This window comes from Uloborus diversus, chromosome 2 (genome assembly GCF_026930045.1).
Source record: "Uloborus diversus isolate 005 chromosome 2, Udiv.v.3.1, whole genome shotgun sequence".
Lineage (NCBI taxonomy): Eukaryota > Metazoa > Arthropoda > Arachnida > Araneae > Uloboridae > Uloborus > Uloborus diversus.
In genome coordinates this window covers 25,595,973-25,623,136 of record NC_072732.1, presented here as the reverse complement: position 1 = coordinate 25,623,136, position 27,164 = coordinate 25,595,973, and the positions used below count along the sequence as shown (strand labels likewise).

Here is a 27,164-nt window from a genome sequence, read left to right as displayed (position 1 = left end):
TTTTTATACTCATGACTTTAACAAAAGAATAATTCACAAAAAAAGGTAAGTATTGAACACTTTATTCATTTAAAATTCGTACACATGCAACACAAGCTTACTTACTTATATATGAACATTCAAAATAATTGCTACACATTTCCATGGAATTCTTCCAAAAGCATATGGAGAAATACTTTTATATTTTGAAACTGCATGCTTCACCTGTCAACTAGAAGACATAAATCGATTAAATAACGGAAAACTTAAATGGCAGAGATATGGGATGCATGATACCATATTCACACTGCCATGAACCATTCTATGAAAAGCAAATACAGTTAACCCGTTTATCGTGGTTAATTCGTTCCAGATTTTACCGCGATAACTGAATTTCTGGGAAGTAGGATACTGAATTTATAAACCGAATATTGTCTTAACTAGAGCACATGAAACTTATTTTACGACAACTTAAATAGGTTTCTAACATAGTTAGAGCCCCTTAGACATGAAACTGCATTCTTTGCCACCATTATATTTGTATAACTTAATCTATTGCACAAAATTCGACGAAATATATATCACATTGTTAATTATTGAGAAATAAACTACACACACACACATGAAGTTCTTACAATCTACTAATCTATGAAAATAGCTCAACTTGTTCGATGATGAATTAATTGCCAGTTAGTGACCGTATAAACCCCCGTTCTTCCTCTCTACATTTATCCTCATTAAAGGTATTAAGTATACACCGTATACAACTTGCAAAGCTAGTACATTATGGAACACCATCTATAGATGCATTTACATCCCCTAGTAATAATACAGTGATTTATACTTTCCAGTTAGTGTTTAACGTTTAAAATGAAATAGCGATTCCCTTAACCCATTAAGCGCCGCTATATGAACCACATTGAAATTACTTAAGTTTTCATGTGTTTTGATATTCAATACACATCTCTAATCATATGTAGCTGAAATTTTGCAAAAATATTTATTAGGTTAGGAGATATGGTATGGTCCCAAAATGGGAGACTTGGCGTTTAATGGGGACAACATACATATCCCTGCCACTATGTTGATACTTGAATAATTTCTGGCTAAATCCAATTAGAAAGCCCTAAAATCGTTTTTATGTAATTAATATGGCTAGGTATTGGTACTTTATATACATATTTTACATATTCAAGCTTTAAAATGTAAAACTTTTAAGTTTTCATGACACCCAAAGCTATACATTTTGGGCCCCCTTGCAACAAAAGCCGTGGAGGCCAGCCGTAGAGGCTAGCAGCGTATATTTGCAACATTAATAAGTATTAGTATGCTAGTTATTTTTAATTTCTTGAGCCGTTGGGGCCCTTAAGAACGTCTCCCCCTCCCCTACGACCTTACATCACTCCGCGTCTGGTTTTCATTCGTGTTGAATTCCTTTTTCTTATACATTTTTGTACAAAATGGAACTTTTCCCACACATTTTACTACCTTTTAGCAAAAAGCCTTAGGATTTTCATACACAAAAAGAGAAGAGGTAGCTTTTTTCTATTAACCATGTAGGGGGATCGAGCAATGGTAAATGACAAGGACATGAAGCACTATATAAAATGTATCTAAATTTAAATGGAACTAAGATATTTTTGGGCTCCCTGATGGTGTAATTGTGTTATTATAGGCAAGGGTTTTTTTGCAGTTAACATTTCGGTTGCTGCACAACATGTTTGATGACATGATTTATTCATTATCATAATGTTTTTAGAGATAAATGTCTAGCATGCTTCACATTGAGGAATTATCAAAGGTCATAGTTTCTCCGATTTCATCCAACAAATTATGATAAATGGTAAAAATATAAAGTGAGACAGTTATCGCATTATATCTGTGATCTAAACGATTTCGATTAAAGTTTTTTTTTCTTAACTATCTGAAAAGAATTTGGCGATTCACAAACAAGTGATCCTGCACTCATCTTCTTGTTTTAAGCTAAAATACAGTAAAATCCCTCTAATACGGACACTATCGGGACAAATTTTTTTGTCCGCAGTAGAGAGGTGTCCGCAGAACAGGGGTTTAATAATTTTATTTGCATTAGAACTGGGGAATTAAAAATTGTCCGCATAAGAGGGGTGTCCGCCTTTGAGGGGTGTCCGTTAGGAGGGGTTTCACTGTATATTATTTTAATAGTGTTTGAAGCTCGTAGAAAAGTCAAAAATTCTTACTACATTTTTGATTTCAAAAAAAAAAAAAAAATAGTGAAGAAATTTCTCTATTGAAATTCAACCTCCCTAATTGAAGGGGGAGCGCCCTCAAGGGGGAGAGGAGCATGGATCTGACTGAGCTATAAAATTATTTTATGGTGGGGGGAGGAATAGTTTTAAAGGGAATTTGAACTTCTTTTACGGAAATCTCTTTCGTGATCTGTAGAAATTCAGAGAGATGCGTCATCCTCCTTAGGGAGTATTGGCACCCCTGTTTCTCCAGAACTTTCTTCTAAACGAATGAAATGTTACTTGCTTTGATAAAAGCACCTGCTCTTGACCTTGAACAATAAAAGAGTGTTTACAATGAGAAACTACAAAGGGGGCTGTGGCTTCAACAGGAAAAAAAGGGAGAATTCATTCATGCAAAATGGGTGAAGACGATTTCTACTGGGCATGACTTGCTCTGCTAATCAGAACACGCCAAGTCTCCCATTTTGGGACTTCAGTAAATAAAGTCCTCTAAAACTTTTTTAAATTATTGTTCTTCGGCCCTGTTTGTTGTGATTTGAAAAAAGGTCTATTGAACTTCATATTCCATGTTCCTAATTTCCTGCATTTGCATTTATTATTTTTAGGGAATTTTTTCCCCGTGTAATGCAAAAACAAGAATTTTTTGCAAAATTTAAAAATTTTTCAAAAAAGAATTTACATTCCAAACCTTTTTGAAAAAATTACCAGTGAAGTTTGGTTCTCTATCATTCATTTTAAAAAATTTCAAAATGATATCTTAATTACTTGATGAAGAAAAAAATCTTAATTGAAGGTTCCCAAAATGGGAGACTTGGCGCTTAATGGGTTAACTTTCTCCGGTGATTTTATACCTCCATTCCCTCAACTAGTACAACTACACGCCTCAGAAGAGCTCAGCTTACTTAAAAAGACATACATTGTTATTCTTTTGTAGGAAAAAGTTTACACCAGCACATGCAAAAGGCTAGTTACTGAATTTGAAAGAAAAAAAAATAAATTGAAAAAAACGCCGCAAAGTAGCGAGGGATGACTGTAGATCAATGTACTTATGAAGAAAAAAATCTGTTAAATTTGACTTAAATTAACAATTAAAGAGGAACAAAAAGCATGAACTGATAGAAATTTTAAACCTTTGTTTTATGAGATATTTACAAATGATTCTACTGAAATTTATAATGAATATTGATAAAATAACAAATGATAGAAGACCACTGCAGATAATTTTATACAACCCACATTCAAAACCTAAAAAAAATTACATCATGAGTTTTTGAAAAGGAAATAAATAGAACATTAAATGTACATGAAATTGTAGCATGTGACAATCGATATCATAGACTAATAATAAGAGTAGACCGAGCTTTCTCAGACTTGCTGATGAAGAAATTGGTTCATGAATACATCATGTGACTGGTGGAAGGCTTGGCGAAAACTTTGGCAGCATGGTTGCTGGATGGCAACATTATCTATAGTTTGGCACTCGACATGTATTTTAAGACGTAATGTGTTTGCATTATAATTTTTTTTTTCCAGGTGCAGAGATTGAATTGTTTTTCTTTTAGTTATGCATTATTTTGACGTTAGTAATTAGTTTTTGGTCACAGTTTTCAGTAACTTTTATTTAATTCGGAACTGCTACGTCAGCGTTGGAGTGAACCTAATGACGTAAACGTTTTGCGTTAACGCAAAAATGTAATAATCGGTATCTTAAATTGAAATTAGGTAAAAAATCTTACTGTTTGCCGATTTTTTTTTGGCGCTTGCATCTTTAATTGCTCAGAGAGTTATTGAAATTGACTATAGAAAATGCACAGTACTATCTAAACGAAAAACTCACTATATTAACAAAATATTTACAACTAAGAATAACAAATTTACAAATCGGACTCCATAAAATATCATTCTTCCGTGTTGCATCAATTCTATTTATTTTATTTCTCGCAATCGTTGATCGTCTGCTACGATCAACGCCCGCTGTTGCTAGGATATCCACCAGTCACATGGTTTGGTTTATGAGCAGCAAAAGGGTTGCCATAGCTCGGTCTACTCTTATTATTAGTCTATGATTGATATCAAATTTCTGAATTATTAAAATTTACTTTTGGGCTTTTGAAAATTATATTTTTAATAGTGCTTGAGATTCTATGAACATTTTAACATTAAATTTCAACAACTTTTGTATTCAGACTTTTTCAAATTTAAAAATTATTTTTATCAGTTCTATTCTTAGTTTCAAATTTTCTTTGAGTTAATCAGAAATATTATGATGATGATGTTATAAGAAAACTTTGAAAAATTGAAACAAAAATAAAATCTTGCACTGTAAATATCAGCAAATTTAATAGTTGAACAATATGTTTAGTTCTTTTAAGAAATGTCCGGAAATAAAACAGAAAAATGATCTATTCATTAAATGGTTTAACTAATCAATATCGAAAAGAATTTAGGAGGGGGGGGGGGGGGACTTTTCATCTCCGAATTTTCTATGGGACCAATGAACTTTTATTCTTGATTTCCTTTCAAAATTTTTAAGTTATCATTTTTGAAACCCATTAAGAAAAAATTCACACCTTTATTTGCAATGTTTGAGGTTTTTTCTGAAAGAAAAGAGTGATTAAGGAATTAAAATTGTTTTTGCCACCCTATTGCAATCCTCCTAAAACAACTGTACAGATATGTAGGATCATGTGATCATGGTATTTCCTCATGTAATAAATAGGCAATTCTCCAAAATCCTATCAATATGTCCTTGTAGCCTAACACAAAAATTGTTTAAACCAGAAAGTATTTTCATTTTTTTACTAGTTAGAAATATTTTATCTGATGTTATTCTGCTCTTATTAAAACAATAACTCATTTAGATTTTTATACAAAATTTTTTAAATAACCAGAAGGTCACTTTTGGCGTGTCCCCAGCCGTTTTCCAAATGGATTTAAATTATTTTAAGCACTTAAAGGTGTAAAATAGCATTCTTTAAATAAATTTAATTATTTAAATCATCAAGGTACATCGTTTTAAACTTTGCCCTTAGGTTTTCATGTCATTCTCCTGTCCTAGGAATTAATTCAATTATAATCGATGAAAAAAAAGGAATTCTGTTTTGCTGTGCTACAACGCTGTTTATTATCACCATTTTGTAAGACTCCTTGAGTATTAAGTTCGTGTGATTTGTCTGCAGTTCTTACTAAAACTTTGAAGTTCAAAAACGGATAAGTACAGGGGTCTGGCCAGAGGATATTTGGGTCCGTTAACGGACCTTTCACAAAAATCCGATCAACCAAAACGGACCTTTCACAAAATCCTCATCAACCAAAACAGACCCTTCACAAAATTCTGATAAACAAGAACGGATCTTTCACAAATTGTTTAGTGAAAGAGCAAATCTGAAAGAAAAATAACGCTTATTAAACCTTTAAACCGATAATTTTTGGAACCTTTTTTAAAGTCAAATTAGAAGGATCAGCTTATACAAAATGTGCTAATTTTACAAAGAAAAAAAAATCGGCACCCTTTAGATGCTTCCATTTTCTTTTATGTGTCAAAAATTAAAATGCTGAATCGATGGTTTATTTTTTTTTTTTTGCTTCAACTGTGTCCACAGATATTAATGATATGTTTATCATAGCACTCTAAAATGCAGTTTCGAAATAATTTTACCAAAAATATTTCTTTTACAAGCCGTTTTAATACTTTTGATACATTCACTTTGAGAATAGCGATCTCTTTGCATCTGCTATGGGAATCCGATTTTTTGAATGTTTGATGTTTAGTACGCTTTGTTAAGTGGTAAACAAATAAAATCTCTTTTTATTTTTGTTAAAATCACGGAATTTATAAGTTTTAAAAGAAATTCTGTGCTTTTTAAGAGTGTCTTGGGTCAAAAAATTAAATGCTGAACCCTTGAGGTTTTTTTTTTTTTTTTTACAATTATTTTAAATGCTGTACAGAAATGTTTCTAGTATAATTTAACATAATGTAGAATGGTAGATAGATATTGCTACTTGAGAGAACGATGCCCCCCCCCCCCCCGCCAAATACTAGAAAAACACCCCAGAATGATATTCTTAACATAGAAAAGGAAAACACTCAACTTTAAATTTAAATGATGCAGTTTGTGCCCTCTCTAAATTCTAAAAATTCGTTTTAACAAAAAAAAACCTTTTTTTTTGCGAAATTATTCGTTTTTTCACAAAATTAATTCACTTTTCACAATATTATTTGATTTTTCACAAAAAACGAACCCTGTGAAAAATCCTGGACAGACCCCTGATATAACATTTTTTGCTGTCATTCTCCAGGACAAAGTTTCTGTGTTAAATAAAAGAAAAATAATAATTCCACTCATACATAATGTGTAGTTGAATTAAGACTTTAGAATCAAAAAATAACATTAGTTACCTTAGTTATAATCCTGGGCTTACGCAACAGGCAAATTGTATGGAAAATACTCCTGTCCTAAAAAAAGTCACACTCCTGGTGTAAAAAAAAAATCAATCACTCTTCTAGCATTATTTCTCAAGCATTGGTAATTCATCTTGTAAAATAGAAGGATTTATTTCCAATACATTAGTAGGAGAATAAGATCGACTAAAAACAATAAAGTTAAATTTGGCAAACCATAAATAAAAAATATATCAGTGGAATAATTCTTTTTTTTTTTGTTGTTGTTGTTCAGAGGAATCGTTCCAAAAGAGATTTATTGGTTAGACATTTCTTTATCTAAATGTTGATTGAATAGGTAAGTGAAGTTGCTATAAGTTTCGTTGTTGCTTTAAATTAAAAGTAAAATATATGTTATTGATATTGCTGATTCCCTTTTTGTTTTATGTTTGTACAGTAAACTCCCGATTATCGGCGGTCGGATTAACTGCTGCTCGGATTATCCGTGGGTCTTTTCACATTCCCCCCCAAAATTATGATCGTGTGATTGTTCGCTTTTAGATTTTACATTTTTTTATAATCAATGTCAGTAGATGCAACGTAGCAATGTTTTCAGTTAGAATTTAAATGCATGCGCGAGTGTTATTAATATTAATATATATATATATATATATATATATATATATATATATATATTTTTTTTTTTTGCCATCGTATACACTAAGTATTGTTTTTTACTTATTATTCGGATTATCCGCGGTTTCGCTTATCCGCAGTTACCATGCCACCCTATTCCGCGGATAATCGGGAGTTTACTGTATTTCCTGAACTATAAAACAATTCATGGGTAACTTTTCTTTTTGTAAATTTTATCATAGTGTATGGCTAACTTAAAATTTTAATGTAGCAATCTATTTTTTCGTTGAAATGAATGTCCATTATTCGAAGTGTAAGCTATTCATATTCAGAGTGAATAATAGGAGAAAACTATGTGGGACTTGGGGAAAATGGGGGCACCCGTTAAGGGAGGTTTTACATAAATTTTGTTTTGTCATTTAATAACCATACTTTTTGATTGATGCTTCAATTATTTCTTTATTACTATAGTTACAATTTAGATAACCGATGAAAAAATTCATTTTGTAACTCTCCCGGTGCTGCTTGTTAGTCTCTTGCTGTATGAAAATTTGATCTCCTCTTTTGGGGGTGTAACTTATTTAGAGAAAAATAGAGGGAACTTATTTTAACTAAGTTCCCAAAGAGTAAATATAATTATTTTCAGCAATTTTTTTTTTCTTTCAAAAATATGATTAGAAAATGTCAGGTTTTCGGAAAATCACCCATATATTCATGGTATTTCCTCGCATAACCATAAAACTGCTTGGGAATTTCTTCATGGAATCAACGGATGATGGGTTTTTCCATTGCCAGCTGCGGATATAGTCACGTGATGTCGATATAGTCACATGATATGGCACAAGGCAGAATCCAGTAAGACGTGGACGGTCGGTCGCCAAATGAAATTTTGTGTTTGTGTTCTATGTTATCTATTTTGTTGATTAAACAGTTTACGTTAACCGTGGCTTAGAGTCATTTCCCCATAGATAAGTTTTTGCAGGTTTAATTCTTTTACCAGAATTGGTGAATAGAAAGATGTTTGTTGTTTTATTTTCTTTCCCAGTCACTCAGACATTTATATTGAAATCTGTCAATTGACTCCATTTCTGCAAAGGAAAGGTAAATGTTATTTGCAGAAATTAATTTTTTAGACATCTGAAGTTACGCATTATGGATTCCAAACTAATAAGAAAATGTTGGAATTTGACATTTTTTTTCGTGCTTCAGAAGAAACTAAGCAGTTTGGTATTTTGTATAGAATGTAATTTATACAAAATAAATCATTTTAAGCACAAGTGCAAAAATAATTATTTTTAAATTAATAAAACACTATTTCAATCTTTGAGTATAAAGTATCTTTAGTTTCCCATATTAACATGTTTGTCATGCTAAAACAGCAAAATTTAAGCTTGAAAACTTTCAGCTGGGAAAAGCAGAGCAAAGGAATTTCTTCGTAGAGCTGCGGAATTCCGCCTTTTTTGCGGAGCAACTTCGCAAAATGTAGAGCAGTTGGCAACCCTGTTATTGTTCTCTTTAAATAGAAAATTCAGAATCAAAATGTCATCCAGACTATCACCCAATTTTAACTAGAAGTCAAAAACTTTATTTATTAATAACTCACCATATCACTATGCCTGGACATAAGACCTCAACCAGGTAAGAAGACACATCCCATGTGGTTGGTGGTTTGTCTAGTCCACTGTTTCACCAGATGACCCAGATTCCATTCCATGCATGGTTCCCGAGAACCACTACGTTTTCTATACTGTATGGTAATCCTAAGACTTCATGCTGAAAGATTGGGAGTTGTGAGGGTCAATCAGTCCAGATCCTTAGCTTTTCCAATCCTAGGAAGATAATATTTATAAATTACTAGCTGTACCCGACGCGCGTTGCTACGCCAACAAAAAAATACATTATACTGATTTTCATGACAATCGGTTGAACGGGGCAGAAGTTGCTACTCTGCAGTGCCACCTGGTGGCGAGTGGCTTCAATGAGCATATTATGCACCTTCTCCGTGGAAAAATACATATATATATAGCAATTTTCATAATAATCGGTCCAGGTATCAAGTGAAGCCGTGACTATACTCAAATTTTGTACTCACGCAGTTTGCAAGATCAATCAACCGCTAAAAATATCAAATAGAAAAAGTTTTAAATCCCCCCGTTGCATGAAAAGCCATAAAACAATAAAGAAAGAATTTATTTGTTCAAACTCAAGAAAAATGGCAAAATTTCTGCAGCCGATAATTTTATTCGTATTTATCCAATGGATTGTGACTTAAATTGGAATAAAAAAGGAACTATCGATCGGATTTTTTTCGAACTGGTCTATAAACATTCCCAATACCAAAAATAACAAACGTTGAAAGTTTCACCCAAATCTGCCGGGTAGTTTTTGAGTTCATGGATGACATACTAACATTCATTTTTATATATATAGAAGATTGTTATGAGTTGAGTCTGGATTATATGCATTAAAAAATCATTAAAATTATATACAATAAAAAAATATGCATTTCTGGTTTTTTCACTTATGTGGACTAACTGCTACATCTGATATGACTGGGTTTTCTATTTTTGCATTATGCGCAGCCATGGGAGAGGTTTTGGAATTAAAACCATCCCCAGAACTCTTAACACATTAATTTTTCCCTTCACAAATAAAAGGAAAATACAGTATTTAAATTTTCCAAATGATAAGATTTTTACAAAATAGCTTACTGATCAGGAAACCCAATCACAATTCAATTTTCAACACTAAAAGGAGATCATGGTCACTCAGTATTTTCAGCGCTGAACAAATACTTTCAAGGAAAACCAGGTGTTATGTCTTTCTCCTGAAGTTTGAGTGCTACCTTGATGAGCTACAGAATAGTTCTCTCTAACTTAAGCGTAATTCAGACAACGTCCGCACATTACGTTAAGCGGGCAGATGTATGTTTTCCGAAAAGAGAGAAGCATTCATGTATTGCGAACGCCAGTAACGCACATGTCTGTACTCTCACCCAATAAAGAGAGCATGCTCATCTCGTGAAGACCAATGAAATACGACTCCCAACTCTATGGAAGTCAGATATCTAGCTTCTCGTCATGTTGACAGGTCCCGTACAATACCGCTTGCTATCATGGTTTTAGTTAGCAACTGGTTTTAGGGGGAAAAGCGTCGGTGACATGCTGTACGGGCGACATGTGAATGTTGCTTTAAACAGGGGTGATTGTGAGTTCATCAAAAAATACCTGAAAGTTTCAAAGCGAGAACGGGGGAGGGGGGAATCTTTGGCCCCTATTACTTAAGTGCACCTTTGCCATAGTATTAAATATTTTTGGGTCAAAATATTGTGTGTACATTTGATTAAATTTTTAATGGGTAACGAAGTTACTTTTGAGCTGGTGTTATACAAATTATCTTGACATTTGTCCATCTTAAGGGATAGGTGTCCATCTTAAGGCTCTTGCAGATATATTTGATGAATATTATATAATTTAAAATAAATTGCGGAGGTAGGGAGATAAAAGCATTAAAAAAAAACATAATTCCGGTATTTTTGGACATAAAAATACCGGAAATACGTCTGAAAATACCGGAAATTCGGTAAAATACCGGAACACAATCACCCCTGCAACTGGTTTTAGGGGGGAAAAGCTTCGGTGACATGCTGTACGGGCGACATGTGAATGTTGCTTTAAAGGAAAGAAATTGAGGTGCTAAAAATTAAACTGATTACATAAAATTATCAATCTGCCTTAACACTTCCATTTTTAAGAAAAAAAAGAAAAACTAGTTTACATGACAAGCGCAAGAAACCTTGTCACACCAGATTTTCTGTGGCTCCTTCCGAATTCTCTTCAAAAGATCAAAACCATTATTAGCTTGCATTTGATAAAGTGACTTAACTGTTGCTTGATTTTGACCTGTACTTTTACTTTGCAAGATTTTTAAATGGCTATTTCAGTAAAAAATGTTTCTTCCCCAACTGTTCCCAGATTAAGTTCACCAAATTTCCCTGATTTACACACCAATGATAGTGTTTTCCTTTCCTAGCCCTACCCGAAAACCAATTAAATAAAATGCAGTGTTTAAAACATTTTAAGCTGTTAATTAAAAATATATTTGGAAAAGATGCTCCTTTTTTTTAATAAAAATAGCATATTAAATTATCTTCAGAGAAATTATTATAGGGAATCTAAAACAAATACTTTACTTCCAGTAACAGTTAACATAAGAGTTCCAAGAAAATATTAAAGCCACTCTTAAAGACGTATTGTTTATTTGGAGTAAGAGTGCCACAATACGAAGAAATGAAATTTTACGGAGAAGTGTTTGAAATTTAACTCCCTTCAGGAAATTTGCTGCAAGAAAGGTAAATTTGCTGTGCTCTCCAGTGGTTAATATGAGAACAAAAAAACTGTCATTATTTTCCAAAGAAAATATTGTTACAAATTCTGTAAATAGTAATTATTGTAGTAACGTAACCTGTAAATAGTTTCCCGTAATGAATATACAGCCCCTATACATTCGGCTGAAGTATACAATCCCCCTATTTTTTGTTTTTCATTGATGAAATCAGATAACGGTCTACGAATTTCGAGAAGGATTTCGAATGTGTGGAAACTTTTTGATGTTTATAAAAGCGTCCCGCATGATAAAAAGTCGAGTTTCGATTGAGAATTCGAACTGAGAGTGTATTAGCTCTGTTTATTGCGAGGCATTTCGCTGTGTTGTTTTCGTATTTGGAAGTAAATACATGTGTAACCGTTGAGTTTACAGTGTTGAGTGATACTTGTTTAATTGCTGATGATTAATTTAGCAGTTGTTGATGCTCTTTCCTGTACGTAGTGTAAATAAATTTCCTGTATTTTTAATCAAGAACGTCCTTTCAAGAAAATTGGAAGCAGCACCGGATTCGTTACAATATCATTAGAAGCCTTTTTAAGCGAAAATGAAAAGAAAAAATTTCGTATTGTGGCACTCTTCTTCCAAACGAGCAATATCTAATCATGATAAAACTAAAGTTTATATGGAAATAATTTTGAATTGGATATTCAAGCAGTATAATTGTTCCTGCAAGAATAACAAGTAATAGTACTCTACAGGGTACAGGGTTGTCACTCAATTTTGGGAGAAAAATTCCCTGGGTTTTCCCTGTATGCAACACTACAAACAAGCGTACACTGATATTTAAAAAAGAAAATTAACTGAGAAAATAACATGGAGATTGTATATATATTTAACTTTTAATACAAGAAAAAAAAACTTTTCGTAACCATTCATTACTTGGATCTATAAAGATAAAAGTGAAAAGTTCAGCAAAACAATGAATATTGATGACTAATGTCATGCTCTCAAAATTAAATTAGCATAAAATTCAGGATGCATGTCAAATTAAATAATAAATAACTTTTGCATGAATGATAGACATTTTAATATTTACTTAAACAAAAACAAGAAAAAAAAGGGAAAGTACCTTTTTATTATTTATTTCGGTAGTTTATATATTTGAGCATTAATTTTACATTTTCAATTTAAAAATTCCCTGCGTTTTCCAGGTTTTTGAGAAATTTTTCAAAATTCCCTGTATTTTCTGTTTTTTTTTGTTGATTTTTGAATTCCCTGTATTTTTCCTGTTTCTTCAGTTTTCCCTGTGGCGTGGCAACCCTGTAGTAGTAAAAGTATAGAAGCAATGTTGTTTTATTTTCTTAAATAATTAAGACATATTATGCAAAACAAATTGAAACCCTTTAGCAACCAGTCATACCGAGCATCTAAATCATCAGGACTCTAATCAGGAACTTAAGTTTTAATGAATGAATACAGCATTTTAACCATTAAAAATTAATAAAAACTGCACACAACTCAATTTTAAATGATTTCCTTTGTAAAAAAAAAAAAATCTTAGATACTTTTGTAACAAACATTGAAATGCAAAAAATAATAATTAAATTCAAAATATTATAAAACTTGGTTTTAAAAGAGTTTGAAAAAAAAAAAAAAAAACAAACTTCGTATAATCTGAGGGGACAGTGAATAATACGATGGCAAAAAAACAAAGTTGATTTTCATTTGACATTTAATTTTAACAATTGAATAAAAAACTCCAAGTAATAACTTTTAAGATTTTGTGAGTATTAATTTAAAAAACAAAGATTTTTCTCTTGAAGTTGTGATTATAATATGCTAATTACTTCAAGACAATGAGTAAAGGCAAGAGTGCTAAGTCATTAATGACGACTTCCTCTTTGCCTGTAGGGTTGTTTATTCTACGTAGCATGGAACGCATGGAGGGAAAATTCAAGCTAAGTAAAAAAAAAACTTTACACACAGAAGCAATTTTGGGAAGTTCATCCTATGGTTAATAAGTTAAGATTCAATACTTTGATCTTGAGGAAAAGAGATGCACAAATAAATCAGTGTATAATCACACGTTTTACTTTAAAACAAACCTGAGGAAAATGTGTAGGGAATTAAGAAACTTAATTTTGCTAAGATTTTTTTTTTTCATTTAATCAATTTGCCAAATTTTTGTTATTTTTAAAAAATTCCCTGATAAATAAAATTCTCCGACTTTTCCCTGATTTGTCGCTAGGGTTGCCAGCAGGGCTGCGGAGTCGGAAGGAAAATGGCCGACTCCGACCCCGACTCCTGGATTTTGAAACGCCCGACTCCGACTCCAACTCCGACTCCGGATTTTTTTAATTGTATTTTTCAATTCCCTCTCTCCCTTCAGGAGAAGGGGGGAAACCTTTAAACAGAGATTAAAATATTAATTCCTTTTTATGAAAATTTCGCATTTTTTTTTGTAAACCCAAGATGCATACAACGTTAGAAATTAAATTTAAAAATCAAATTTTCCAACAGTTACGAGTTTAAAAATGAAATGACTTAAAAATTCCTTTAAAAAATTGAAAAGGACTACCTTGCCCCCTTTAATATTTAACAAATAGATATTGATCAAATAGTGTGTTTTCAATTTTTGAAAGCTGTAATTTGAGAGGAAAAAAGCTTTTTTTTCTCTAAGTCCAAGTTCTTGAGAGGGTGTGGTTTGCCCCGGGTGACACCCATGTGGTAGGTGACACCTAAAGTTAATTTCAGAGTTTATAAAAGGTATAAATACTTTAATTCTGAAAATTCTCCCGATTATATTTTAAATTATATTTCGTCAATAAAATTTCAACGAAAATAGGGCACATATACGTCAGGAGCAAATTTTACACAAAATGCAGCGGTATACAGATTTATACGAATAGTTTTTACTATACCTATATTTCTTCTTCGCTAAATTTTTAATTTTAATTTTATTGGCTGCTTTAGAATTAACCTTAATGTGAAGATTTTAAGATTAACTGCAATTATTTAGTATTGTAATCAAGAAATCATTTATACTTATTTTGCTCCAAATTTTTTAGTGAGAACCAAACTTATAGAAATAGTCTTAATAAAGAAAAAAAACATTAGATTATTTCATCGGATCTTTTGTATTCGTGTTTTCGCGCCAGAACTTATTTGAATTTGTCGATCACTCTCAAAAGTTTCCACCTGAGGTAAGGGCTCCGACTTGCTAAATTGTTACGTCCCTTTTACTATTTTATAACTGAGATCGAACAAAGCACTATATTTTTATTTTTATTTGAAATTGATTACTTGAAAATGTTAGGCGATAAAACTGTTTGCTGACAGTTGCTATATATTAGTTAAGTTAAAAAACAAGCAAACTAGGGGACGGCTACAGAAAGTTCGATAAGCACTCAAGCTAGCTGATTGCCATTGTAGCAGTTATTTTTTCATTAGTAACTTTTTATACATGTAATCGAATCAATTGCTAGTAGTCAGTTTTTAAAAAATGCAATGAGAGTCAGTAAAAATGAAAGACAAAAAGAAGCCCGGAGTCGGAGTCGACATGTTTTCTAACGACTCCGACTCCTTTACCCCAAAACTAGTCCGACTCCGACTCCACAGCCCTGGTTGCCAGACGTCCGATTTTAAGGGACAGCCCCGTATTTTGAAAAATTGTTCCACCTCCCAGGGAACTTCCATACGGGACGGCTTAGGTCCCGTATTCTAGCTAATAACAATATTTTATAATATGAGACAGTATTTTAACACTAGAAAGACCGAGGCGGTCATTTTGACCGCAAAAGATTTTCAAACGCTCATATTTGCTGCATTTAATTTTCAAACTCGTTTCCCTTTATTGACCTTTTCTAACTATTAACTAAGATCTGTCAAAAGTAATTTTATTTCTTTAAACTCATTATTACAGTCACCATAAGTGTTTATACCTATAAAGACTGACTGTGGTCATTTTGACCACTCATCAAACTGCTATTGCTTCCGGTTTTGTTTACTTTTCTCTTAACAGATATGTGCACTGTGGATTTTTTGTTAGTTACCAGGGTGAGTAACATTCTTTTATAATTAGTGGCTTTGAGTAGCATCTGTGGGTCAGGTGCTGTTTGAACTGTTAGGAAAATGCCTAACACCTGTTGGTCACGTGCTTTTTTTCTGCTGTTATAGCAGGGGGACAAAGTTGAGAACGGTGACTTTGACTTTAAAGAACATGTGACAAGACAAATGAAATTCTTTTGGTTTTGAAAAGAAGTTGATTTAGAACCGGTGGATTCTAAAAACTTGTGCTGGAATTATTTTGTGCACTAAAACATGTGTTTTGCTTGAAACATAGGAGTTGTTTCCTTCGATATTCTTGAAGGTTTCAGTCTCATAATTCTTTTTATGATTAGAAAATGAATTCTTGTAACTGTTGCAGGATTTGTCTGAAATTGATTGTGGTTCGAATGAACAGTCTGAGTCATCTGAAGAGGAGTACATTCTTAGCAATGAAAATAATATTCTTTCATCAGTTGATTGAGCAGGGGTCTGTCCAGGATTTTGTACAAGGCTCGTTTTTTGTGAAAAATCAAATAATTTTCTGAAAAATGAATTAATTTTGTGAAAAATCAAAAAATTTCGCAAAAAAAAAAAAAAAAAAAATTGTTTTTTTTTTGTTAAAACGAAATTTCAGAACTTAGAGATGGTACAAACTGCATCAATTAAACTTAAAGTTGAGTGTTTTCCTCTTCTACGTCGAGAAAATAATTCTGTATTTTTTTTCTGATATTTGGCGGGGGGGGGGGGGGGGGGGGGGCATCGCTCTTTCAAGTATCAATATTTATCTACCATTCTACATTACGTTAAATTATACTAGATATATTTCTTTCTGTACAGTACTTAAAATAATTGTAACAAAAATATAAAATAAAATTCAGAATAGGGTTCAGCATTCAACTTTTTGACCCAAGACACTCTTAAAAAGCACAGAATTTTGTTTAGAACTTATAAATTTCGTGATTTTAACAAAAATAAAAAGATATTTCAATTGTTTACCTCTTAACAAAGTGTAATAATCATCAAAAATTCGAAAAATCGGATTCCCATAGCGGATGCAAAGAGATCGCAATTCTCAAAGTGAAGGCATCAAAAGTATAAAAACGGCTTGTAAAAGAACTATTTTTGATAAAATTATTTTAAAATTGCATTTTAGAGTCCTATGATAAACATATCATTAATATCTGTGGACACAGTTGACCCAAAAAATAAAATAAAATAAACCATTTATTCAGCATTTTAATTTTTGACTCATAACAGAAAATGGAATTTTGCTTTAAAAACTTGAAATGAGAGTTCTAACAGAAATAAAGAGACTTTTCATTTATTTGAATCCTAATAAAGCGAAGTTAGCTTGAAAAAGAACAAAATATGATTCTCATATCAGATGTTAAAAGATTGCATTTTTCAAAATGTAGACATCTAAAGAAAAAAAAAACTGTAATTAAAAGAGTTGATTTAAAGTTAATCATCCTTGTTAGCATCGAAAAATCAAAACCCATATAATTTTCTCCCAAAATAACAATTAAACATCGCACCACCGCACCACCGTAAAAACGCAAATATTGCTGGCAAAATGATGAGAATATTTTCTAATCAAGTCACTATAAAGGTTCAACGCCAGACGCTAAGTGATGATAATTTTGAAGTTGGTAACCCTATCTGAAGCAATCATATTTTTTCCTCACCCTTACTATCCCTTTGCAGTTCTAAGTTCATTTCGCAGATATATATTATTATTGTTTATTAAATCATGAGGGGAGAAAAGTGCTTACCAATGCCTTTTCAGAAAAGTTTACAACAACACCGCTGCTAATTAGCTGTGATAAAACAAACAACCATTATATTTATTTGGCAGTAGCAATTATTTATCGCTTGCAGGAGCATCCCAAGAGTGCCGATTTTTTTTTTTTTTTTTTTTTTCAAAATTCGCCGATTTTGTATAAGCTGATCCCTCTAATTTGACTTAAAAAAAGGTTCCAAAAATTATCGGTTTATACACAGAAATATGCGTTACTTTGCTTTCAGATTTGCTCTTTCAATAAACAATTCGTGACAGATCCGATCTTGTTTATCAGAATTTTGTGAAAGGTCCGTTTTGTTTGATCGGGATTTTGTGAAAGGTCCGTTTTGGTTGATCGGATTTTTGTGAAGGGTCCGTTAACGGACCCAAATATCCTCTGGCCAGACCCCTGTTGAGATAATTTTTTGGAACCTAGAATTGCACAAAAAAGATTCTGATAAAGTTTTTACCACAGGGACAAAACGAAAACGATGTCTAATGAAACAATAACAAAAATAAACTACAAATATTTGTTTGGATTGCTTTTTGGATCATGTACAGGAAGACGATTGTTTGTAAATATTATAAAAAAGAGTCATTTAAGTATGAAATGATATTTAAGCATTTCAGAAATGAATCGCATGAATAGTTAAAAATACTTGTTGACATGCTTAGAAAATTCTCTATTTTGTACAATTTTAATCTTTTGCAATATCAATTACTTACTGTATATGTGCTTTTCACTTGATAGAACCTAAAATTAAATCTAAAAAAAGCTGCCTCAGAAGTTATATTATGATTAAATTATTAAATCAATTTATAACGCATAAAACAAATCTTTTTTATGATTGATAATCCCGAAAATAAATAATTTTCAATTTTTTAAGTTAAGTATAGCGGTCAAAATGACCGCTGTTAGTCTTTCTAGGTATATGGAAAACGTCATCTTTCTAGTGTTAAGGTAAAAAAATAAAGTAAAACAAAAAATGTGACTAAACTAATTAGCATCTGTTCCTATCAACATCGATCTGTATACTGAACTTTGTTCTATTGCTTGATTTACTCTTTAAGTTAAAGTTCCTCCAAAAGTGTATACCGTATTTTTCGGAGTAAGTGCCACACCTAGTGTAAGAGTTGCATAAAAATATTTTCTCAAGGAAATTTTTTTTTACTGTATGCACCGCACCCGGTATAAGCGCTGCACCCGCCATAAGTGCCGAATCCAATGTTAAACAGCTTAAAAGCACAATTAGTAGTAAAGAAATCTGGAATGAGATATGCAAATGAAATATTTTAAATTAACGAAACTATATGTACTTTACTGTAAATATAATTTTCTTTTACCTTGGGAGGAGACATTTGTTAGTTATTCAGAGTGAGGGACACGAACCCTTCTCTTCAATGCCTCGCCAATGTCTAACCCTTATTATATATTTATTGCCCAAATAGCACAAAAATATTGATCGACGTAGGTACGACATAGCTCGACGTTCCAATATCGAACAATAATGAATAAGGTTCTTGAAACATATAGACTATATCAAAGCAGAGGTCGAAATTAGCATCAGCTACTTAGGTGCCATTGGCAACCAATATTTTTTTCTTAGGTGCCGTTATGCTTTACTTGGTTGCAATTTGCAAATGCGTTCAATAACATGCTGAAATTTATACTAAACTATAATATGCATGAAAACAAGCTGATATATATGTACAATGCATTAAAATAATGCATTTTGAAATCACCTGCTAAGTTTATACAAGTACCACAATTACTATTAACTTAATTTAGTGACAAAAAAACCAAAAGAAAAATCTAGATTTTAAAAGTATTAAAAATATTGACAAGATGCAAAAGGATTGCAATCTCGAACACGATACGCAATTTTCCACAAAGTACAAGTTTAGTGTTGGAATGATTTCGAAAATAAATTTATTCATTAAAAAGAAAAACAAACGCAGAAAATAAGTTAATCTGAAGTGGCATGCGACTAATTCAGGGTGGCGACAGATCAGGGAAATCAGGGAGATCAGGGAAAAGTCAGGGAACTTTATTAATCAGGGAGAAATCAGGGAAATATCAGGGAATTTTGAAAAAATAACAAAAAATCAGGGAAAATTAATTTTATAAAGACTTTTTTTTTGCATTACAAAATTAAGTACTCTATTTCCCTACGCATTTTCCGCCAATTTTCTGTTCAATAACAGTAAAATTAATGAGGTGCGATTATACACTGCCGCATATTGGTGCATCTTTTTTCCTCAACGTCAAAGTATTGAATCTTACTTATTAACCACAGGATAAACTTTGTAAGATTGCTTTAGTGTCTGTTAGGTTGTTTATTTTACTTAGCTTGAAAATTCCTTTCATGCTACATAAAATAAACAACGAGAACAACGCGATTTTAATTTAATTGCTGAAATTGAACTTTCAGTAAAAAAAACTTTGTTTTTTGCCATTATACTATTTGTTGTCGCCGCAGATTATAAAGGTTTTCTTTTCTTCAGACTTAAATGATTCTTTTAATTTATAACCAAGTTGTAGTCTTCTTTTATATATTTTGAAATTAAGAAATTGCTTTTTTTTTCTGTTTTTCTTTTTTTTCCTTGCATTTCAAAGTTGTTTGTTACAAAAGCAATCTACGATTTTTTTTCGTTACATACTAAAATCATTTGAAATAGAGTTAACTTGTGTACTTAAGTAAATATCTTTATTTTTTATTGTTAAAATGCTGTATTCATTCATTAAAACCTATGTTCTTGATTAGAGAAAAGCTCCCTTTAAATGGATGTCAAATGGTTTCATTTTTTTTTTTTTTTTTTTTTTTTGCATAAATATGTCAATTAGTTGTATAAAAATAACTACATTACTTCTATTCTCTCACTATTACTTGTTATTCTTGCAACAATTATTGTACTGTTTGAAAATTTAGTTCAAAATAAATTCAATTACTTTTTAGTTCTATCATAAATACACATATGTTTTTAAGAGTGATTTTAATAGTTTCTTATAATTCTTATGCTAAGTGGTGCCTGGGAGTAAAATATTTTTTTTTTAAATTTTCTATAATCTTTCCATGTAAAAAAATTTAATATGCTGTTTTGTAGGTTTTTTTTTCCAAAAAAATTAACTTGATATGTTTTTTTAACCATTTTATTAAAAAAGTAGCATCTTTTTAAAATATATCTTTAGTTCAACAATTTTACACAGCTTAAAACTTTTAAAATACTGCATTTTATACAAACATACAATGGATTTCAAGTAGAGCAAAGAAAGAAAGCCATTATCATTGGTAACGTAAATCAGGGAAATTTCATTAACATAATCAGGGAAAAGTCAGGGAACTTTTTTTCACCGTTCCTGTCGCCACCCTGTAATTGTCATAAAATATTAATATATTTACAAGATGCAAAACGATTGAAAGGTCAAAAGCGAGAATACACTTCCCGCAAAGCACGTGCTCATTGTCGGCATGTTTTGAAAAAAATAATATATTATAAAATAAAATAAAAAAGAAAATAAGCTAACCTAAAGGTAGCATATGTAAAAACAAATTCTAGATTTTAAAAGTATTAAAACATTGACAAGATGCAAAAGGATTGCAATCTCGAACACGATACGCAATTTTCCACTAAGTAAAAACAAGTTTAGTGTTGGAATGATTTTGAAAATTTTTTATTTATTTAAAAGAAAAACAAACGCAGAAAATAAGTTAATCTGAGTGTCATGCGACTAATTGTCAAAATATTAATATATTTACTTACAAGATGCAAAAGGATTGAAAGGTCCAAAACGAAAATAAATTTCTCACAAAGCACGTGCTCATTGTCCGTTGCAGCGTTGAAAGTTGCAGCGTTGACACTTTTCCATGTACATTTAGAAGTCGCATCTACTTCGTCATTATTTTTTTCTATTTCGACTTCATCGGCAATCCTTGGCCGTTTATTTCCGCTAGTATTTAGTGGCGTAAAATATGACTTTAATTTACGTTTACTCATATTTTCAACAAATAAAAAATAATGGTAGCGATGATTAAAAAAAGAAAGAAAAAAAGATGAGCGAAATCCTGTGCGAAAAAAAGGAATCCTCGTGCTCGCCGTGCGTTCGTGTTACGACGGGGGGTCGAACGTGAAACATGAAAAAGATCAGACTACCTGCTCAAACAACCCTGAGATGAGTCCGGTTTTGGAGGGGTGGGGGCAATCGGGGGTAAACAACACTAAGGGAACAAAGGGGAGAAAAGATTACTCCAGAAAAAGGAGGAATGGAGGGGTGTGCTTGCAATGACACTGGCTGCTACAGTTCGCGGGCGAAGGTGGTGGGGGGGGGGGAATTGATCAAGCTTTTCCGATTGAAGGCGATACTTCCAGGAAATTTTCCGCGATCGCAACGCACGCAGATGTTTTTGAAGACAAATCTTCCGAAAGTGAAAGCTTAGTAGGGGGGAAAGCTAGGCGTCACAGTGACGACTACGTTTCAAATCGCGGTCGTCAAAATGAAATTTACAGTTGTAAAATACGACTAACGACCGCTAATTTCGAGCACTGTATCAAAGTATATTTTGTCGCCAACTTCCCCAAAGCAGAATACTTGACGATGTTCTGAAATGTAAAATCATTTGACCAAAACTGATCTGCCAAGTCCTTCAAGCGTTGTATACACAAGAAACCGTGACTTTTTTCACAAATCAGGAGCCCTAAATCAAAATTGTTCCATACAGGAGTTTTTATTTTCTTTTTTCTTAAAGCTTCAACGTTTGCTTTGCATTTCTGTGGAACCTAAACCGATCAAGATTCTCCAAAAATATTTTAAACTTTTTCTTAAAATGCATAGAAAGAGCAAAGATACAAAACTTTATAAAAATTCAAACCTAGGTGTCAAACCACGTTTTTTTTTATTCATCTTACATGGCATGAAGGAGCAATTAAAATAATGTTAATAAATAAATGAATTACTAAAATAATAAATAAAATGAGTCGAATTACGGTAGCATATAACAAAACACTTCAAAATTTCCTAAATAATTAAAATATTTTCAGGATGCAAAAAAATTGAAGTCCCAAACAAGGCACGCAATTTTCGGCGATGGAAGTGTTTCAATGTTAGCATGTTTCAAAACTATACGTTTATGGAGGAAATTGCAGTGGATGAAGGTCAATTTGGAAAAATGATAAGAGGTAACCAAAAATGCTAGACAAATCGGAATCTTTTCAGATTTAGAATATGAAATTTCTGCAGAAAATCTACAGAAACTGCCGATTTGCTACAAATATATTTCTAACCCAAGATCCAATTTTGCACAAATTCTGCAGCTTGCTTATCGAATTCAACATTTTTCCCGAGCTATCCACCGAATTATCATAATTTCTGAGAATTTTAGATTTTCTTCTAATTTAAAGAAATCTGCAGAACTTGTGCAAACTTCTGTCTTAAGTTGGAAGATATTTGCAGAAAATCTGCAGTTTCTGCAGACATTTCACAGAAATCTAGAATTTCTGCAGAAAATTTCTCTGAGTTTTCCTCTCACATTTGAACAGAATTGTTCTGCAGCTCAGACATCTAATCTGTGACGTACCTCGCAAATTTAGTAGCACTCTGCTTAGGGGGCCAACTTGATTTAAAAAGTCATTTTTACTGCTTATTTCAACGTTTAAAATCTATTATTCATTATTAAAAGCATTTATATAGTAACGCTGTTATTTACATAGAAATTAGAAACAAAATATAAAATTGCAAACACCGGGAAAACTTTTTAGCAGCAGGATGATGTAACACCATAACTAGTAATTGCCTCAACCACAAAAATATCAACCCCCCTCCCCCCTTTCATTCTAAGAATCCTGTCCCGTATTTACTGATCTTACATCTGGAAACTCTGTCTAACGTTAAAATGATTCTTTCTTTGGATTTTCTATAGAGATTTCCGAACAATTTATTGATATATCTTGAGGGCTTTAAATGATCTTGTGAAAAATTAAAATGAAAATAATTAAAAATTAGTGTCCCCCCTTTTTCTTTTAGTCCCCATTGCATCAATACAAATTAAATATTTTTACGCAAGTAATATATACCGTGTTACCATGCCTCAGCTAGCATATTGGAGATAAGCAAGGATGATCAACATGACCGGAAATTTGAATTTCCTCGTATGCACCCAGTTGCGGATACAGCCAGTGGGCAACCGGGCATTTGCCCGGTGGGCTGGTCATGCTTTGGGCCGATCAACTAACAGCAATGTATTTCGGGCCTGTCTACTAACAGCAAAATGTAAATTTTGCGCGCGTGTTTAGAATAACGCAAATTCGCAAAACACAGTCTCAGCTCCTCTTTACGCATGGGCTAAAGCTTGCGGGTGGAGGGAGGCAGGGCCATCACCAAGAGGGGGAGGGGGAATTTCTAAAACGGGGCTGTCCAGGGCCTGATTACCACACAGGCTGCCTAGGCCTGGGGCCCCATGTCCCTATGGGGCTCCACATTTTTCAAAGAATTATGCATAGCATTGCAACGGTATGAAAAATACATGAATTTCCTTGTGTGCACCGGATATTTCAAGGTTCATTTTGCATTAAAAAAAAATCTTCACTTAGTCAAGAATGTAAACATTTAAAGTTAAACATGAAGTGAGGTTATAAAATTAGCACATGTTTGTGACAAATGCAGGTCTTGAACTTAGTTTGAAATGATCATAATAATGGTGATTGATTTATGCTTTCTTTCATAAATTATTTTAAATTTAGTTTGGAGACAAATTTATCCTATTCATTGAATCCTAGCTGTATCAAATTCTGTTTATGAGTGTAAGATATTTTAATACCAGGAGTAGGGGGAGGTGGGGTACGCTGGACCGGTCTCAATTATTTTAGTACTATTAATACTTTTTATTTTATTTTATGACCAATAAATAGCACCTGTAGTCCTGCAAATCCTATAATGAAATCATATGGTACAGCTATATTGAATACATTTTGTTAAAGAAAGTGTTATTTCAGTAGTCCTGTGTAATTTTCAAAAAACTAACTTTATTTTTTTTAATGGTTTTCATCAAGATTTGTGGGGAAAAAATTGAACTCCTTTCTTAAAGTAAGTTCCTTTAGTTCATAATAATTGCATTTTTTTTTCATTTTTGTGAAAAAGAAAAAAAATATGACATCACTTTTTCAGACCAAGAAAGGTTGGTCCACTCTTGCATGTTGGACCGGACCAACTTACCCCACATAATTTAAAAACCTTTTTTTTCTCTTAAATCTTGATAAGTATAACAATATTTTATTTTTCTTTTGATTTTTAAAAAATAAGTGTGCACTAATGGTGAATGCTAATTGCTGCTTTTAAATAAAGTTAATTTATCAAAAAATCAATTTAATATGTCATAATGATTTTTAAACTTAATATTTTTCACTCTACACACACAGAATAAGGTACAGTAAAACCCCTCTAATGCAGACACTAACGGGACAATTTTTTTTGTCCATAATAGAGGGGTGTCCGCAGAAGGATAGGGGTTTAATAATGTTATTTGCATTATAATCGGGGAATTAAAAAATGTTCGTATAAGAGGGGTGTCCGCACTTGAGGGTAACTGTAGTTACAAAGTTTAATAGTATTTATCACTAAAATTGTAACAAATGTTGTTTAAGTTATGCAGTCCAATGTGCCACACTACACCAGTTAAAAAGCGGACCAACGTGCCCCACCTCCCTTTACTACTGTTTTTTTTTAAACTGTTTTGCTTCAAATTAATTTTTTTTTATAAAATTATTTGTAGTCAATTTAGTTTTTTCTTATCAGAATAATAACATTGTTCATTAATATCTAAACAAAATTGTAACTCTTCATTAAAAATCATATACAAACTATTTTTTTTTGTTAACCATATTTATTATACACTAAATTATACATATTTTTCTAACCTTGCTCTTGTTTCTTTGACTGATGCAAGGTAGTATAGTGTATGAATAATTTCCAAGGCAAAGAAACTGTTTGGTTAAATATATTGAATAATATTTTCACATTAGAAATTAAAAGAAAAAGGAAGCAATCTCTTTAAAAAATGACTCTGTAAGGAAGATTACCTACTCATTACTATTTTAAGTTAAAGCTGTTTTTCTGTTAAAGGTAATTTAATGTTTATACAATATTTAATCTTAACACTTTAGCTTTTAGGTTAATTTGTTGGATAATACACTCCATTGAGCCCCAGGAGGCGGACTGAAGTACCCTGGGCACGAGGCAGGTTGGTTCATTTTTAAGGGAACTGTTAAAAACTTGATGTTAAAAAAGTTAAGGCATTGAACATTTTCAAAAAATATCTGAGGTTTAGAAATATATAATGAAACTGGTGATGAAAAATCAAACTTTTAATTTAATTTTTTGATGGGACAAAAAATAAAAAGAGGACCAATGTGTCAGACTCCCCGTATACATGTTTTCAAGTACAGGACATTTAATTTTTAACAGCATTTTTTAAAAAATATTTTTAAAGAAAATGTATACATAGTTGCTTATGACTTACGAAAAAAGATTGTAGGATGCAGTAAAACTAAATATGATTTAATATATTTTGATCTTTTTATGCATCTTTGTTTACATGCAGAAATTTGCATAGTTGGTTGCAAAGCATTTTGTTCTAGGATGCAGAAAACGAATCTCAAATGATTTGTATATTGAACTAGACTGCTTAATATGTCTTGGTGGTTTTGTGCATTTTGTTTACAGGCAGAAAATTTACGCAGTTAGTTCTAAATTAGATTACTCCTGGGTGCAAAAAAAAAAAACTAACGATAATAAGAAAAACAAGACTTTGTAGCAAATGCAAAAAAAAAAAAAAAAAAAAAACGATTCACATTCACTAGACATGTAACATATAGAATAGTCAAATACTTTTACAAACTACAATATAATTATTCACATAAATGAAATTGCTCAAACATCTTTTCCGATTATTAAAAATCCTGCAAAGAGCTGACGTTTAAGAGAAAATTTTGTTGAAATCCCCACCCCTAGAAAAGTTAAAAATAAGACTCATTTAATCAGATTCAGGGAGCTCGCCAGAAAATAGGTCACTGGAGCACGTGCAATTTTCTGAAACTTTCAAAACACTTTTCTTCAAAAAGTTTCATAAGAGATGTGCCTCAATACTACTTGGTTTTCGAAAAGATGCAATAACAAATGAGAAAGGAACGGCTTTCACTTCACCCGATTTTAATTGTTTTTAGAAGGTCCTAATGCAAAATCTTCTTAAGGGGAGACGGTATAATAGAACCAACCCATAGGCGACTCCATTTCGTAACTCTACATCGGACCTTGTAAATTGTTTCGACATAAGAAATAGCTAGATCTCAAATCTATTTACAATCAATTTGTTTTCCACAATCAACTGATTACAGGTTGATAAAAAATGAGAGTACGGATATTTTTTTTTAAACACTTACTGACTCCCATCAGCGGGGTAGATAAGATCACGTGAAACTGCACGTCATCTCTCGGCATCAAAATATTCAGCTCGAGCGGGCTGTTCGTCGAGGATGGAATTTTTGAATTCTTCACAGGTACGATTGTAACTATTCTTCTTCAAACCTTCCATTTCTGTTGAATACAGAAAACTGCCGAGTTTTTTGCCCCCTGTCACCTTCATTCCTTCGGATGCTTCCTCCCCCACTTCGAATGTTGTCCCATACAACTACAGAACGCATCACCTGCATCCAACAAAACCCGGGAAAATCCTGGGCGTGACGTCACAACCCGGAGCCCGGTGTTCCCCACGCATTACTACTGCGCAGAACGTGT

General features: G+C 32.2%; 1 long non-coding RNA gene across 2 annotated transcripts; it reads right to left on the bottom strand.

The window, feature by feature from the left end:
• Nucleotides 1-59: 59 nt before the first annotated feature.
• Nucleotides 60-27,071, bottom strand: LOC129217787 (uncharacterized). 2 transcript variants are annotated; one of them, XR_008580254.1, is made up of 4 exons: nucleotides 26,810-27,071; nucleotides 8,831-9,056; nucleotides 3,363-3,455; nucleotides 60-211 (listed from the first exon to the last, which is right to left on the bottom strand). It is a non-coding gene; the product is annotated as an uncharacterized LOC129217787 (long non-coding RNA). The 2 variants fall into 2 exon arrangements; XR_008580255.1 differs by lacking the exon at nucleotides 3,363-3,455.
• Between the last annotated feature and the right edge of the window lie 93 nt (nucleotides 27,072-27,164).